The 17,683-nt window shown below is 41.9% G+C and overlaps 2 long non-coding RNA genes across 2 annotated transcripts in view; one reads left to right on the top strand and one right to left on the bottom strand.

Annotated features, from left to right (window-relative positions):
• The window catches only part of LOC135982359 (uncharacterized), a 134,937-nt gene that overhangs the window by 19,981 nt on the left and 97,273 nt on the right, over window positions 1-17,683 (bottom strand). The window lies entirely within an intron of this gene.
• Window positions 4,825-11,014, top strand: LOC135982357 (uncharacterized). The gene is made up of 3 exons (XR_010599669.1): window positions 4,825-5,596; window positions 7,759-7,810; window positions 8,358-11,014. It is a non-coding gene; the product is annotated as an uncharacterized LOC135982357 (long non-coding RNA).

Here is a 17,683-nt window from a genome sequence, read left to right as displayed (position 1 = left end):
TAATACCAGCCATCCTATTCCTACCTTTAACGCACACTATGTTTAAGGAGGCCAGTGAACATTAAATTGTGAAATAAAAATGAAAGCGTCATCTGACAAAGGAGACTTTTTACATAAAAAGATAAAGATTAAAAAGCATTTTTACATGGGGTGGAAGGAGGGAAACAAATACAGGCTTTCCAAAAAGAAAACATTTAGCCTATCTTCAAAGGATAGCAATTTCCAAGTTTAGACATTGTGCTATAGGCAAATGTACAACACTGTTGGCTAACTACATGGAAAAAAATCCTCTTGTAATTCTATCACTCTTGTGAGAGGAATGAGACAAAGCCACTAAAGCACATTCGGGGACAGTGGTAATTTTCTGCTAAGGCCTAGAATATGTGCATTCAGTTAGTATCAGTATTGAATACTTGTTCTTGTGCCAAAGAAATATCTTGTTATCATCCAGTAAAATATGAACTTGCAAGTTGCCATCAATGGGAATGCTGTAAGCCCGAGCTGCCACCCCCAACAAACAGCATCCTTAATGACTAAGTGAGCCCTGTGAACTAGTTACATGAGTTAATTGCATAGTTAGACTAAAATAACACGGCTATTTTGTGAAAACTATGCAATAACTCCATGGCAACCCCACTGAAGAAGATGGTGACTAAATTGTGACAACACTGCCACGTTATCGCCTGATAATGCTCATGTCCCCATTACTGAATGTGTTGCCAGCCTAGTCAGACCCCCTATGGCATGTTGCCATCAGCTAACCAGGGAGAGAGAGAGAGAGCGAGAGCGAGAGGGGACATACACGCATTTGCTTCTGCGAGAATTGTGAGCATATATGATCAAATGTAACCCTGTTGTAATTTTTTGCTTCAGCACTTACGTCAGGGATGAATGGGACTCATGGATATGTTCAAGCCACTCTAATAATGTTTATGCAAACTCTGTGGAGGAGTGGGTCAAAACCTGTGACACTTGGGCACAATTAAATTGAAATTGTGAGTTAAGCTACCTTCCACGGAGTAAGGAAGGTACCACTAACAACCGACACGGTGGCAACTGGATATTACATGAAAAATAAGGAAATAAATTAGAAAGTGTGGCAGGAGAGCACAAGAAACTCCAAAATGAAATCTGTGGTCCAGATCCAGGGCTGCAACTGATGAATGGCTCAATGGGAGGGGAAGGCACAAAACCACATTCATGTCCCCCCCACCCCAAATCTTGAACTGCTCTGTGTTAGCCTGGTGCTTGGGGCAAACCACAGTTGGCTGCTGAAGGATCCCCATGATAGCAGCTGCCATTAGCCTCAAGGGGCCAGTCCAGTAGCCAGGGAAAAGTGGTGCATAAGAGAGTTCTGGCCATACCTGCTTTCCCCTGGCTACACCCTGTGGCAGCAGACAGGAAGGCAGGGTCTATATGCCCTGAGAAATCCGCTATGTGTCGAGGTAACCTGGCAATCTGCACCTGTCATTTGAGAGCAGTTCTGCCCTACATCCATGTAGTCCCTGGGGTCAGTGGGGGTGAGTGTATGTAGTCAAGGGCAAAATTTGATCAACTGAGTCTAAAACATATGAGTGGGGGGGAAATCGGAAATCCTTCACTAGCAATGCAGGGCCAGATTTTCAAAGGTATTTAGGCACCTTCAGATGCAGATAGGTGCCTAGTGGGATTTTCAAAAGCAACTAGTCACCTAATTCATTGCTTTAGATATTAGCTACCTAGTTACTTTTGAAAAATCCCACTGGGTGCCTATCGACATTTGAAGGTGCCTAAATGCTTTCAAAAATCTGGCCCACAGTGTCTAGCTCTTGGAATTAGAGCAAAGGCTGATACTCATGGTGAAGAGGAACAAAATGGAAACTATATATAAAAGCAGCTTTTATTAGCTGGTCTCCCTACTTCATCTCAAAGGCAAACCAATCTGTTCCACCTGGAAGAACTCATTCCAAGGTATTGAGGCTTCATAATCTCACTACTGAGCAGTATTATTTGCTTGCCTTGGGCATACTGACAACGAGGGAGCAGCAGCTTTACTGAAAGTTATCTGAAGTCTCTGAGAACTGCACGAGCCTTTAGTGAGAGAGTGGTCCAAAACCTGTCAGCATTTATCAATCTAAAGAGCTGCTGAAAAATTCACTTCCTATAGTCTTATTCTGAGAAAGATGAATACTTTTGTCACTGCTCCTGATCTTCACATCCCAGGATGCCAGCTCAAAGTGATTTCAAGGCAATTTCAAACTAGTGAGATTCATAGGACTGACAATGGAAGGAGACAGGCCGGGCACTGATTTTTAACAGTGTTGCATAAAATCCTGGAAAGTGCCCCTAAAATGAGCATTCTACCTAAATATGTCTTTGGTTAAAAATGTACCTTTGCCCTGCCCACCCCCAAGACCTAATGATGACACAAACCATTTTTTACTGCTTTCAACATTCAGTGCCTTGTATGATGAATTGAAGGAAACACACACTTTTGCCTGAATTTTCATGTGTATTTTGTCTGGTCCAGAAATCTTGCACTCTCTCAGGTGAGATAGGTGATATCTCAGCAGCTGTGATGCTGACTGAGGCCACGTCTACACTACACGCCGGATCGGCGGGTAGTAGTAATTGATCTATTGGGGATCGATTTATCGCGTCTCATCTAGATGCGATAAATTGATCCTCGAATCGATGCCCATACTCCACCTTGGCAGGAGGAGTAAGCGGAGTCGACGGGGGAGCTGCAGCGGTCGACTTGCTGCCATGAGGACAGCCAGGTAAATCGAACTAAGATACTTCGACTTCAGCTACACGAATAGCGTAGCTGAAGTTGCATATCTTAGATCGATCCCCCCCCCCCCCCACGTAGACCAGCCCTGAGTCTTCCATTTTCAGTTAGGAGAGGGAGAAATGGTCAGCTGGCCTCTTCTACAAGTCAGTTACACCACTTTAGCACAAAACACATGTGTGGCCTTAAAGCAATGCACTGTAGATCCCAGGAACAAACTGACTATTTTTCCTCCCAGTAAATACTACCAAGTGTTATTCTAGGTAACAAACCACAGAGTGGAGTGGCAATGCAAAGCCCTTAGGGCCATCTATATATCTCAAAGTCAAAGCTAGCATTTGAGGCAAGATTTTCTGCTGTGTCTGAAATCCATCCAGTGCAACGAACAAAGGGGACTGTCAGGGAGCCATTTTTGGTTCCTTGTTTCTCTGCTTGCCTCCACACTAGCCCCAGCATATGTTAGAGCAACCACTCAGGCTGCTCTTACCTACAACACTTGACAAGATCCTCCAGAAGCCATACACCAGCTGAGGATAACTAGTGTGATCCAGTTATGCCCCCTGTACTGGGGTTGGGCACCCATCTCGCCTTTTGAAAATCTCCCCCTGACTAAAAATTCCCACCTCCTGCCCAATTCTACTCCCAATTGTCATCACTATTGCTGCTGTGTCCTCCTGTACAGTAGCATTACAGGGGCACCTCAGGGTCTGTATTTTTGAGACCATTGTCCTGATTTGCACTGCACCTGAAACAGCCTGGAATATTTGGTTGCATGGAAGGGAATGCCACACCTTGTTCCAAGAGTATCCTAAAGACTGTGGCTTTCTAAATGGCTTCAAAGCAGGGTCAAGGCCACCTATGGTATTTTTACATTATTTACCACTGTTAGCAGCTATGGAAAAACCCTGTGTCCCAGCCCCAAGGTTAACATATGTAAGACCCTAATGCCAGATTTTATCAGTAACATTTATAGCTTTGCAAGGTGATCAGGATAATCCAGCCTCATACTTCATGGCATAAAGTTGTCTCTGATGAGAGGCCTTAAAACATTTTTCACTTCATATACAGCACTGTACAATTAGTTAGCTACAACATGTTTTGTTTCAACTTCCTTTGGAGCATTGGGTACTATTTGGTACTTCCACAGGCAAAATACCGGACTGGATTGGCTAGTGGTGTCAGCCTGTCTTGCAAATCTGTGTTGCAGAATAACAATAATTATTTTTAACAAAAGAAACCAGTGATGGCTCCCCCTTCTCCCACCATGTCAAATTCAAGCTTCTTGGCCCAGATCCTCAAAAGCATTTAAGTGCCTAACTCCCTTCATCTTTACCTCAAAGGCTATTCTCAGTATACCACTCCCTACTTACCTACTCTTCTCTATTATCATTTTGCTTCCTGCATGCTCCCTCCATTTTTACCAGAGATGGCTACTTTGATCATCCGTTTGTCCACTCCTACAAATGTCTTTGTGCATCTACCACATTCTAATGCACATAACTCCCTCCCTGGACTGATCCATATATGAGGGTTCCCCCCATAAGGCTTCATGGAATATGCTTATGAATGTATATGTGACATAACTGGAATATGTTTTAGGGAACATATGCCATGTGTGACAAAGTTCCTCCTCTATCTTGGTGGGTCCTGCGCTTATTGGTGGATTTTCTTGCCTCAGAGATTCACCATGTGGGTTGGGGAACAGCCCAGAGACCTTCCCCTCTGGAAGAACCCACAGTCCAGGTCAATTGCAAGGTTTGGGGGGAACCCAGGCCCACCCTCTACTCCAGGTTCCAGCCCAGGGCCCTGTAGACCTCAGCTGTCTACAGTGCCTCCTGTAACAGCTGCATGAAAGCTACAACTCCCTGGGCTACTTCCCCATAGCCTCCTCCAAACACCTTCCTTATTCTCACCACAGGACCTTCCTCCTGATGTCTGATAACACTTGTGCTCCTCAGTCCTCCAGCAGTAGCACACCCTCTCATTCTCAGCTCCTTGCACCTCTTGCTCCCAGCTCCTCACACCACAAACTGAAGAGAGCTCCTTTTTAAAACACAGGTGCCCTGATTAGCCTGCCTTAATTGACTCTAGCAGCTTCTTCTTAATTGGCTCCAGGTGTCCTAATTAGCCTGCCTGCCTTAACTGGTTCTAGCAGGTTCCTGATTACTCTAGTGCAGCCCCTTCTCTGGTCACTCAGGGAACAGAAAACTACTCATCCAGTGACCAGTATATTTGCCCTCTACCAGACTCCTGTACCCCACTGGTCTGGGTCTGTCACACATGTAACATATCTATGTAAAGGTTATGATCTATTGAATGTATTCATCCTATTTGTATGCATGTATCATTTTTGTATTTGAAGTTATGAATATTGGCTGTGTACTGGCTTGATTTTAACTAGCCTAGTAGAGCATTTGGTCAGCTGCTTGACAAAATTGCAAATTAAGTGTCCAATCAAAAACCACTTAAGCCAACAATGAACTTGAAGATGCCAATCCACATCTGAGCTTTCACAGGAATGTGGCTTGGCTGGTAAAAACTGAGTTATGCATGGACATGTGGCTTGCCCATGTGACTCCAAAACTCCATCTTAGAGCTGGATTTTGCATAGGAGAGAGAAGGGGGTTTCCACCCACAAGCGAAAGTCTATTTAACCCCCTGGGAGACCACTCCATTTTTTCTTCAGCTGGCTAAAGAGAGAGCCTCTCCACCCCCAAGATACCTGAAAGAAACTGGAACAAAGGACAGTAACTACACAGGATGTGAGTGATTGCTGGACCCAGACTAGCAGGAGACTAGTCTGTAAAAGGAAGCTTACTGGAACTGGTGAGGTTATATCTGTATTCAGTTTTCTTAGACATAGACTTGCGTGTTCTATTTTATTTTACTTGGTAATTCACTTTGTTCTCTCCATTACTACTTGGAACCACTTAAATCCTACTTTCTGTATTTAATAAAATCACTTTTTACTTATTAATTAACCCAGAGTATGTATTAATACCTGAGGGGGCAAACAGCTGTGCATCTCTCTCTATCAGTGTTATAGAGGGCGAACAATTTATGAGTTTACCCTGTATACGCTTTATACAGGGTAAAATGGATTTATTTGGGGTTTAGATCCCACTGGGTGTTGGGCATCCGAGTGTTAAAGACAGGAACGCTTCTATAAGCTGCTTTCAGTTTAAGCCTACAGCTGTTAGGGGATGTGGTCCAGACCTGAGTCTGGGTTTGCAGCAGGCTAGCGGGTCTGGCTCAAACCAGGCAGGGTGCTGGAGTCTGAAGCTGCTAGGGCAGGAAAGCAGGGGCAGAAGTAGTCTTGGCACATCAGTTGGCAGTTCCCAAGGGGGTTTCTGTCATACAACCCATCATGCCATAAGGCTGCTTAACCTCTTTGCCTTCAAATCCCTCCGCAAAACCCATTCCTTCCATGACATTTTCAAGAAATCAACCAGTGTATGATGCCAAGGTGGCGGGCAGTTGGGGAAATGTAATTTTATGGACTTGTAGAAACTTAAGCAATTGCAAAACTTTCTTTTTTTAAAAAAAGTTATAATGGATCTAGAACTATATGAACTGAATCTCTCCCTTTCTTTAATCTCTTGATGCATTTGTCTTTTTAGACAAAGTCTCTGGCACAGCAGGAGCCCAATCCTGCTCAGGAACTCTGGGTACTACCCAAATGTAAACATTCAGTAATAATGAGCTAATCTGGTTTTTCTGATTGTCACTTCATTTCAGGCTATGTGATGGCACCATCTTGGTTTGAATGGAGGTCTGCTACAGCTAATATATATATTTATGCTAAACCCAGGGTTGTGAGTTCAATCCTTGAGAGGGCCATTTTAGGGATCTGGGGCAAAAATTTGTCTGGGGACTGGTCCTGCTTTGAGCAGGAGGTTGGACTAGATGACCTCCTGAGGTCCCTTCCAGCCCTGATATTCTATGACACACACCCTACTTCAGGGTAGGTTGTGGGTATATTAAGACAGAAGCATAGGGCTTGGTTGCAATGAATATGCACCTGTAGGGAGTTCCCCAGTATTTTCTGCTGGGCATTTGTGGCTGGATTAGGGCCCTTTTGCCCAATAACCCAGTCTGATAATCTGGCCCCTTGTTTTTTTCCTGGATCTTTACAGGTGCAGGCACCAGATGCTAATTAAGACCCAAACACAGGGATCAAAGCCACAGTTTTCAGCCCTGTAAGGAAATACAGTAGGTGCCAGGGTTGCTACTATAATAATTAATAGAGCTGGTAGAAATTTTTCTACCAAAGTCTTTTTTTTTGTTGAAATGGAAATTTACGCAAGAAATGTCCTTTTTAAATTAAATTTTGGGGGCATTGTTGAAAAAAAGAATTCCTCCTCCCAAATTTAGTATTTGGGTTTCCAATAAAAAATCCCCCCAAAACTAAAGAAAAAATTGACAGTATCAAACATGTTCATTTCATCATTTTTTTTTCACAGAAAAATAAAGTTCTGACCAGCTCTAATTATTATTAATAATAGTTAAGGATTTAGTTAAGTAATGTATCAACTAAGGCTGAATTCAGGCCCTGAGAATCTGACTTTGACTTTATAACTTGATAAAGTGTAGAAAAATGTCTCAAGCAATTCCGATGTCCTCTTAAATCCAGGTCATCACAGTATATGGAGCATAGATGTCATTACACAATAAGGTAAAGCTTGCATGTCACTGAAAGTTCTGTGCAAGAAAATGATTTCCTCACACTGTTGCAATATCTGAATATGTATTGAAGATTAAATGAAAGCTCATTCTTGGTTGAGATCCAAACTGACATTACTCAAAAGAGTTTAAAATATTCATATTCAGAAAATCTCTCTAAATGTGTTTTCATTAAAACACCTAGAAAGTAATCTACTGTGGAATGAAACATCACTCAGTTTAGCTACCAATTTAGCTCTTTGTAGGTGTGGGGAGAAGGATTATGACTGTACTGTTTGATATCTCCCTTTCTGACTTTTTTCTAGACCGGATAATTGATAAATTGAATGGATCAAATTTAAGTGGATTTATTGAAAGGTATGATGAGAGATGGAGCAAGGGGTTTGTACTCAGATCATCATTAAGTTAAAGCTAAGGTTTGGTTTGAATTCAATGGTGCCAAATTCTAATGAGAGGTTCACATGCAGTTTTAGAAGGCGAAATAGCAGATATCAAGTAAGATTACCAATTTTTACAAGAATGTTCCACCTTTTTGAACAGTAGCTGAACGAGACCTGGAAAGGGAATCCTAGATTCTGATTCTAGAAGTAGAATTTGGTTGAAGACCCAACCTGGGTCCAAACTCATAGTGGCAGGTTTAGATCCAGCGATCAGGGCATAATTCCCTACTCCAGAAATTCAGGGTTGACAGGGTTGGAATTGATATTCTGATTTGTGTCCAAATCCATTTTGGATATCCACACTACCCCTTTTGCCCTCCTTCCCCCTACCAAGCCTACTCGGTGAATCCTCTCTGTGCATTCATCCCAGAAGGGCTGACAGATTTAGAATGCTTTTGTAGAATATAAATGCAAAACAAAGGAAAACTAGCACTCTCTTTTGTTGCTGTTTTGTTTTACTCTAGGAAGTGAGGAGACACTAGCCCAGACAGCAGAAATGACAGGTCATGGAGTGAGCACTTCCTATGAAGCAGGAATCCGCCTCACCCTGCTGGCTGCTGACTTCCTCTTGGTCCTTTGTACTTTTATTGCTGTGTTGTGTGCAGTGGATGCTCAGAGGGACTGTTACAATTGGAAAGGCAAGGCACTGCAAAGGAAGCTGTCCATACGGCTTTGCATTCAGTGTCAAGTGCTGTGAACAAACAAAAGGCTCTGGCTGAGTTATGAAGAGCTGGGTGATGCAAATGCAAGTACTCTGAATACCAGAAATGTAATCAGTGAGCAGCACTGACATAATATGCAGCTAAAGAAATGCTCATCAGGAATGGTGTTCCTATAGTAAGCATAGATGGGAAACTCCCAAACTGCTTAAAAGGCATCTTTGTTTTCTCTCATACCTTAATATACTCCCTAGCTCTTTTGGCCACAGCTTCACACTGGCATCTCATGTGTAGTTGATTATCCACCATGACCTAAGTTCCCTGTAAGCTGCACGGCCACGCAGCTGCACAGCAGCCTATTTAGCGCCACACAGGTGCTTAGGGAACCCGACTGGGGACCTGCCGTGGTGGAGGGAGGGGCACCCCTCCCCCACCCCAACTCACCCTGTGGCGCAGACCTGCCACGGCTGGAGCAGCCCGGACCCAGCCACGGCAGGATCAGGCCCAGGCGCCGCCCCAGGTGCAGCAGGGGAGGCGTGGCTGGAGTGGCACGGACCTAGCTGCGGCTGGATCAGGCCCAGGCTTAGCCTGGGCGGCCCTCCCCTGGCCCGGTCCTGTTAATGATGGGGGGGTGCCTATCCTGCAGACTCAGCCCTAGAGCTTCCGTGACAGTGACAGGCGCCTCTCCCCGCAGCCCAGGTGCTGCTGCGGGGAGAGCACACTGGGGAGAGTCCTCTCTCCTCACAGTAGCCCCAGAGCACCCTCCTGCACCCCAAATCCCTCATCCCTAGCCCCACCCCTGAGCCCACACCCCAGCCGGAGCCCTCACTCCCTGCACCCAACACTCTGCCCCAGCCCTGAACCCCTCCCACAAGAATCTCTCAGTCCCACCCCTACCACATGATTCATTCCACACAAGGGTGGGGAAAATTAGAGGGAACACTGACCATGACCCCCAAATCTTTTTCAGAGTTACTGCTTCCCAGGATAGAATCCCCCATCCTGAAAGTATGGTCTAACTCTTTGTTCCTAAATGTATACTTTTACATTTAGCCAGATAAAAACACATATTGTTTGGTTGTGACCAGTTTACCAATTAATCCAGATCTCACTGAATCAGTGACCTGTCCTCTTCATTATTTATCACTTCCTCAACTTCTGTGTCATCTGCAAACTTTCAGTGTTGATTTTATGTTTTCTTCAGGTCATTCATAAAAATGTTAAATAATTTTGGCCTAAGAACCAATCCCTGTCTGACACCACTAGAAATATACCTGCTCTATGATGATTCCCTGTTTACAGTTACATTTTGAGACCTATCAGTTAGCCAGATTTTAATCCATTTAATGTGTGCCATGTTAATCTTGTATCTTTCTAGTTTTCTAATCAAAATGTTGTGCAGTACCAAGTCAAATGTCTTACAAAACTCTAAATATATTATATCAACTCTATTGCCTTTAGCAGCCAAACTTGTAATCTCATCAATAAAGGTATCATGTTAGTTTGATAGGATCTATTTTCCATAAAGCTATGTTGATTTGCATTAATTGCATTACCCTCCTTTAATTCTTTATTAATCTAGTTCTGTAACAACCACTCCATTATCTTGCTCCGGATTAATGTCAGGCCGACAGACCTATAATTATCCAGGTCATAATGTTTACCTTTTTAAAAAATTGACATATTAGCTTTCTTCCAGTCTTCTGGAACTTCCTCAGTGTTTTAAGACTTATTGAAAATCAGCATTAACATTCCAGTGAGCTTCTCAGGCAGCTCTTTTAAAACTTGTGGATGCAAATCAGAGACGACCCGTGCCTGCTGATAATGGGGGGGTGTGGGCAAAGTGAGGGCAGCCATTTTCAGCAGTGTTACTGAGCATGCTACAGTCCATGTGAGCATGCTCGGGGCAAGCCAAGTTGCAAATCTGGGGAGGCACATGACCCCACATGACCCCTCTCCCTCATGTTGTCTCTGATGCAAGTTATCTGGACCTGTTGATTTGAAAATGTCTAACTCTAATAGCTGCTGTTTAACATCCTCCAGAGATACTTGTAGAATGGAAAGAGTGTCACCATACAATGAAACTATATCATCTGTTTTTCTCCAAATACAGGATAGAAATATTTATTGAACAATTCTGCCTTTTCTGCATTGTTATTGATAATTTCACCATTACCACCTAATAACACACCAATACCATTTTCAGGATTCTTTTTGTTCCTAATATATTTTTAAAACTCCTTCTTATTGTCTTTAATTCTGTTGGCCATAGATTTCTCTTTGGCTTCCCTTATCAATTTTCTACAATTCCTAAATAAATTCTGATTTATATTCATTACTATCAACTTCCCTTTTCTCCCATTTGTTATATGCACATATACACATACATACATACACAACATTATAAATGTGATCAAGTCATGTTCACTTACATGTGGGGATGAGCTGCCATCCACATGTGTGTCCCAAATATATATATATATTTAGTATTTATAAGTGTGTGTGTGTGTGTATATCTATATCTATATCTATATATATATTTATAAGTATTTAAGAATACTTTACTAGATGACCAAAAAGCCACAATCCCACAAATGAGGATTAAGGCCATACTGTTAAAAAAAAAATAACCTGCTTTAAAAGGGAAGTGAATGAAGCTATTTTATATATATTATATATATATATATATATATATATATATAAATAAATATAAAATAGCTTCATTCACTTCCCTTTTTATATATATATATAAATATAAAATAGCTTCATTCACTTCCCTTTTAAAGCAGGTTATTTTTTTTTAACAGTATGGCCTTAATCCTCATTTGTGGGATTGTGGCTTTTTGGTCATCTAGTAAAGTATTCTTAAATGATTCTCAATTATCATTCAGATTTGTTTGATTAAATTCTTCCTCCCAGCTGATTTGGCTCATAATTGTTTTCATCTCTGTGAAACTGGCCCTGTTAAAGCACCAAATACATATATTACTGGTCTGGACTTTATTCTGTTTGCACATTATAAATGTGATCAAGTCATGATCACTTACTTCTACCTAAGCTACAATTAACTTTTAGTTCTGTGATCAGTTCCTCTTTATATGTTAGAACAAGGTCTAATATAGAATTCCCTTGTGTTGGCTGCAACACTTTTTGAGTTAGGAAATTGGCATCTATAATGAGAAATTCTAAGGATGTTTTAGTACTGTCAGTCCCCCATGACTAAACAGCCCTTTCCCCCCTACTAATTGTAGATAGGTGCACAAGTGGTCATCCTGTTCTCTAGTGTGATCCGGTGGTCTGTAGCAGACATCAACCAATACCCCATTTTATGCTTTACCTGTTAGGACATTTACCCATAAGCATTCAAGATAATTTTCTTTCAAGTTATCAGTAACTCAGAAACAGGTAATGTCATCTTTGACATAAAGTACCACTTCCCCCACCCTTTTGCCCATTTAATCTTTCCTAAATAGGTTATAGCCATCGATTCCAATCATCCCACCAGGTTTCAGTAATTCCAACTAGATCAAATTTATGCTCATAAATGAGAAATTCCAATTCCTCTTGTTTGTTACCCAGGCTCCTAGCATTGATATATAGGGAAATTCAAGAATTTCTTCTTTGTATCCTTTGACTCCTTGATTAATTTTGTTCTCAACATCTCGATTTTGTGCTGAGTGCTCATAGCCTACCTCTTTTTACCCTCTCCTTTTGCTATTAGTTTAACTCTCTCCTAACTACTTTAGCCAGCCTGTCCCCAAGGAGACTGGGACCACTTTCCAGTGAGGTGGAGACCAGCCAAACTATGCAGCCCTCTGCCCCAGAGAAGTAGGACCAATGTTCCACAAAACCAAAACCCTCCACCATACACCACTTACCTAGCCAGTGATTCACTTCCAGAATCTTCTGCCTTCCTTTGCTCATGAGACAGAAAGGATCTCAGAGAAGATTGCTTGTACATTCTTCTTCTTCAGCACACTTCCGAGTTCCCTGAAGTCAATTGCTATTTGTGAGATATCCCACACGCAGTGTCATTAGTACTGATATGAACCATTACCAATGGATCCTTGCCTGTCAGAAGCCCACAGGCACCGGCTTTCTCTTTTCCCCAGGGGCGCTCAACCCCTGCTCAGCCGCAAGCCCCTCACTCCACCCCACCCCCTCTTCCCGCCCCGCCCCACCCCCTCTTCCCTCCCCCGAGCACACCCCATCTCCGCTCCTCTCCCTCCCCTCCCAGAACCTCCTGCACACTGTGGAACAACTGATTGCGGTGGGCAGAAGGTGCTGGGAGGGAGGGGGAAGAGTTGGCTGCTAGTGGGTGCTAAGCACCCACTAATTTTTTCCATGGGTGCTCCATGGAGTCGGCACCTATGCAGAAGCCTATCCAATCTTGGAGTGATATTTTGTGTCTTGACTCTGGGAAGGAGCACACTTTCCTGTTGTCCACCTGGCCCTTGCAGAATGTTCTTTCAATTCTTCAGAGTATTGAATCCCCAACAAAGGTCATCTGTCTTCCTTGGACAGCAGAAAACTCTGTGGGTAAGCTGGATTTTCTTACAGGTGGAGTTGAGCTGCCATCCACTTGTGTGTCCCACACAGCTCTCCATTCCCTTGGACCTGCTGGATTTTGAGAGGTAGCTTCCATAGAAAGAAACAAAGAAAGAATCAGGATCACTAGTTTGTTTTAAGATATTTCTCCAACACTGGCCGATGCAGCTTCCCACTATTTGTACAGTACTCATAGAAACTGCTTCTTTGTGGCTGAATAACCTCAACATACTCTGTTGTCATAACTATTGTCTTCTACTACCATATAAAGGGTACTCTTTTGTAATGGTGCAAAAGTATTAGCTCATTAGTCAATGTTTGTAAAATACTTTGAACATGAAAAATTTATAATTATTTTATTTTGTATTAAAAGGTGCAGCTTTTGCCTCAGAAAGTAGCCACATACTGATATTTTTTCAAATATTTTCAAAATTAGTCCAGGACAAGATGTCTTCATTTTAACCAGCTAGGAGAAGAGTAAAACTCCTCTAATTGGGCAAACCCAGGCATTTTCTTCAAGCCTTTTTTCTCCAAAAGGACAGTTTTTAAGTGTGACAACTGCTCCCTTTGTTGTATGGAGAAAGGGGGGGAAATCAAAGTAAGAACAAAGCCCATTCCTCTTTTTACCCAATACATGATGAAGCCTAGACACACTGATATCTTATTAAAAGATTTATGATCCCATGCTGTATGTCAGTCAGTTGTTGAAAGACTTTATGAAATATTAAATAAAATGTCAGAATCAGGGATTCAGAGAGAGCATATGAAGCAGACTGCAAAATCAGTCTCATAATGTGACCCAATTAGTTCCTGAGTTTTGAGGAAGTGGCTTTCCTGTGATTAGATGTCTGCCTTGCAGTAACACTGAGCTCTGTCTTTTTAATGAAGACACTGTGCCAGCAATATCAAGTTGTCTGTCAGCAGATGCAACATGATGTAAAGGTAATAATCAAAGATTGAAAGTATCAGTAAGCAATGAAGCTTTTCGGGGAATATGAAGGGCCTAATTCATCCATGGTGACATCCCATTGAAGTTACTGGAGTAGTTACGCTAGAGATGAATTAGGTCTGATGAGTTTTGTTTGCCCTAGAGAACTGCATCATTGCTACTTTCACCTGTGTGGTTGAGCCAGTGCGAGACGTAGTAGCGGAGTGTGTCCACACTGATCAGCCCATTTCAGGTGCACTACTGCCCCACATCCACACACAGCACTCCTTATAAATGCTTGGATGGATAGAGATGGTTGTGTCTTCTCCCCAGATTCCTGACTCAAGTCCCAGGAGCAGGGACATAATGCATATGGGATATAATGTCTGTTCAGAATCTGATTTATTCCAATAGATCCTTTGATTGACACTGCCCTTTGCAAGGATGCACATGCCATCAAACTCATATTGGCATGTTGGAGGGTCATCAGCTCCTACCCCACCTGATGCCCAAATTACTCTTGGCATGGAGATCCATGGCTTTCTACAGTGAGCACCAGCACCTTTGAGTAGCAATGCTCAACGGGGTAAGGAGCTAATGGCTAATGCTGTTCTTTTCATTCATGCTATGATATGTTTTGTCGAGTGGTTGTTTTGCTTTCTTGGTTTCTTTTGTTGTTTTTGTGAGTTCATTTGATGAGCAAATGCAGTTCAGGAGGGAAGAGATCCAAACAGGACACTCCAGGAGGCCCTGTTCCTCCTCCTGTAGTGGGGGCTGGGGCATGTGTAGATGGTTAGGAGAGCTGTAGGGGACAGCTGGGGTTATTTTTTAAAGACATTTTCTTTCACATCATCACTATATTGTTTCCAACTAAACTAAACAGAATAAAAAAAGTGAAAGGGAGAACTGCGCTTGGAAGGGATTGACTCAGTGTGAAATCCTTCAATATGTTCGTAAATCTGGCTTTTGATCTTTCCTGTCCCTTCAACCTACCATGCAGAGGTCCTGTTCCCCTACTACAGGATGTGAGTAAAGGCCATTTCAATCAATGGGAGTTGCCCATATTATCTGATAAGAAAATAGGGCCTAAGAAAATACTTGGGTTTTATTTCAGTTCCTGAACAGCTTTCTCATCATAGCAGGTGAAGAAGAAATTTGCTGCCAAGAAAAATCTCTTCTTTGTATATGTAAGAGGTTTCTTTTCAGACACTAGGTAATCTGATCCTCTGATAATAGCAAACTGGATTTAGCTTTAATTGAATATTAGAGATTTTCTTTTGGCTGTGCCCAGCTACAGTAATAACAGTTACTTATTTGCATAGTGCCTCTCACCACCCTGAAGAATCCCAGAGCACTTTATTAACGTAACACATTTATTTTATGGAGCAGTAGCAGCCATGGACAGATAAGAGTGAAAATGAGTTTTCATTTTAAACTGATTTCTCCAAATCTTTGAAAGGATTTTCAGAATCTGGGCTGCCCTCAATCCCCTCCTTTAAAAAAAATATAGAAGAAGTAGTCCATTGGTTATTTGGAAATTAAAAAATGGGTATGGGAAGCAGCTTACTATTATATTTCATTTCTGTTAGCTCAGCAGATAATACAATCCCCTCTATTATTCTGGTTTAATATCACTCCAGGTGAGCATACATTGCCTGTTAAAAAATTACTAGTATCAGTCTAACAGAATTAAATAACTACCCATCAGAAACTGCTGTTTTAATGAACAAGAAATAAAGTTTTTCTGAGTGTAACTTAGCTATATTTAATTTTTAAACCCTTTATTTTTAAACAAAATTAAAGCACATTTCAAGTCCCACATCAGTTTTATTGTTATTCCCACTTGCAGCTTTTTGCTTTGAATAATTCAGCAGATTCAGTAGCCTACGTCAAGCATAACCCCAAATTTACAAAACTCAATTTAAAGGTTCTCACCCTAAGAAGTACATTTAATAAATTATGTATTTTCCAATGGATTGTAAATAGCCCATATATTTTCCCCGTGATACTATTCATTTTCACATTAAAGAAAGAGAAAAGCTAAATATGGTATAAATATTCCTTTAGCCAAAACCCTGAGTTTCTCTTCTCCAAAATTTCACCGTTAGAAAATTTGGCCCAATAGAAAAGCCATTATAGGTTCCTGCAATCAGCACTAGTTACAACTGCATGCAGAAAATGAGACGTAAAATTCCAATTAAACTTATAATAATCTCATTGTGTAATTTACCAAATATATAATTTATTGTACATTTACTGAGAAAAATACAGAAGAAGGAATACTCTACATAACCTGGCAATTAGGTATGTGCCTTTGGCACACAGGCTTCACAGTTTCAAACTAGAAATGGGCTGGAGCTGCAAATTTTAGATTTGGATCCTGATTTTAAACACTCTAAAGTTTAGGGGTGTTCAGATGTGGCATTTTGGTTTAGGCCAATGAAAAAGATATGGGTCAACTTTCAATAGTTAGATGTACCTGTTTAGATTCCAAAACACAGCGATGGTTTCAAGTGCAAGGTTTTGGTTCAGAATAATTACCCTATACATGAATAAACATAATACAATGTAATTAAAATGTTAGCTATGAAGGGCTAGATCAGGAATCGGCAACCTTTGGCACACGGCCCATCAGGGAAATCCGCTGGCGGGCTGGGACGGTTTGTTTACCTGCAGCACCCGCAGGTTCAGCTGATTGCAGCTCCCACTGGCCGCAGTTTGCCATTCCAGGCCAATGGGAGCTGCGGGAAGCGGCGTGGGCCGAGGGATGTGCTCAGGGCAGTATTGTAAAGTTACAATGCAACCTCTAATGTCTCTGAGCCAAAACTTTGTTTAAATGTATCCAGTCCAATAAATATTAGATTTTGCCTTCTCCCTACTTCTCATTTTTCCTCTCTAGAATTGAACAGTGAGAAAACCCATTAGGGCTTGTGTTAGTAACAGCCAGTGTTCTTGTGCGCACGTGTAGGGTGAATCAATTAATTCCCATTAGTCTGAAAGCATATGGTGAAAGCATAGCATTGGCCTAATATACAGATCCTTTTTTGAATGACTTGCCTTATTCCTCTGTGTTTGCACTTCAGGCACTAAGAGTGAACTTTATGCATTAGCCTGATGCCAAATTAGGTTTAAAGATACAAATTGACTTTACAAACCCTATATAATGCCTGCAGAGAAAACTGTTTCACATTTTGAAATGCAGTTTTTGGGGTGGATGGCTAGGGCAGCAATTACCTAGCTTACTTAACTGAATTATACTTCTAACTTGTGATGAATCACTTCCCAGCAATAAATTATTATTTTTATTACAGTAGTTTCCAGAGTCTCTGATTGGGGCCCAATTCATTGTGCTAGGGGCTGTACAAATATATACCCAGAGTAAGTAAAGGAGACAGAATCTGGCCCAAACATTCTTGGGACCAATCGCCAAGAGTCAGATTCTACTGTCCTTACTCATGTTGGTTAGTCCTGTAGTGTGAGACACCCTGCTGTCTTCAGTCAGACTTGTAGTGAAGCAAAGTACTGAGGGATAGCTCAGTGGTTTGAGCATTGGCCTGCTAAAACCAGGGTTGTGAGTTCAGTCCTTGAGGGGCCCATTTAGGGATCTGGAGCAAAAATCTGTCTGGGGATTGGTCCTGCTTTGAGCAGGTGATTG

The sequence above is a fragment of the Chrysemys picta genome, chromosome 3 (genome assembly GCF_011386835.1).
Source record: "Chrysemys picta bellii isolate R12L10 chromosome 3, ASM1138683v2, whole genome shotgun sequence".
Classification (NCBI taxonomy): Eukaryota; Metazoa; Chordata; order Testudines; family Emydidae; genus Chrysemys; species Chrysemys picta.
Note: the sequence above shows the minus strand (reverse complement) of the source record. Positions and strands in the feature narration are given on the sequence as shown.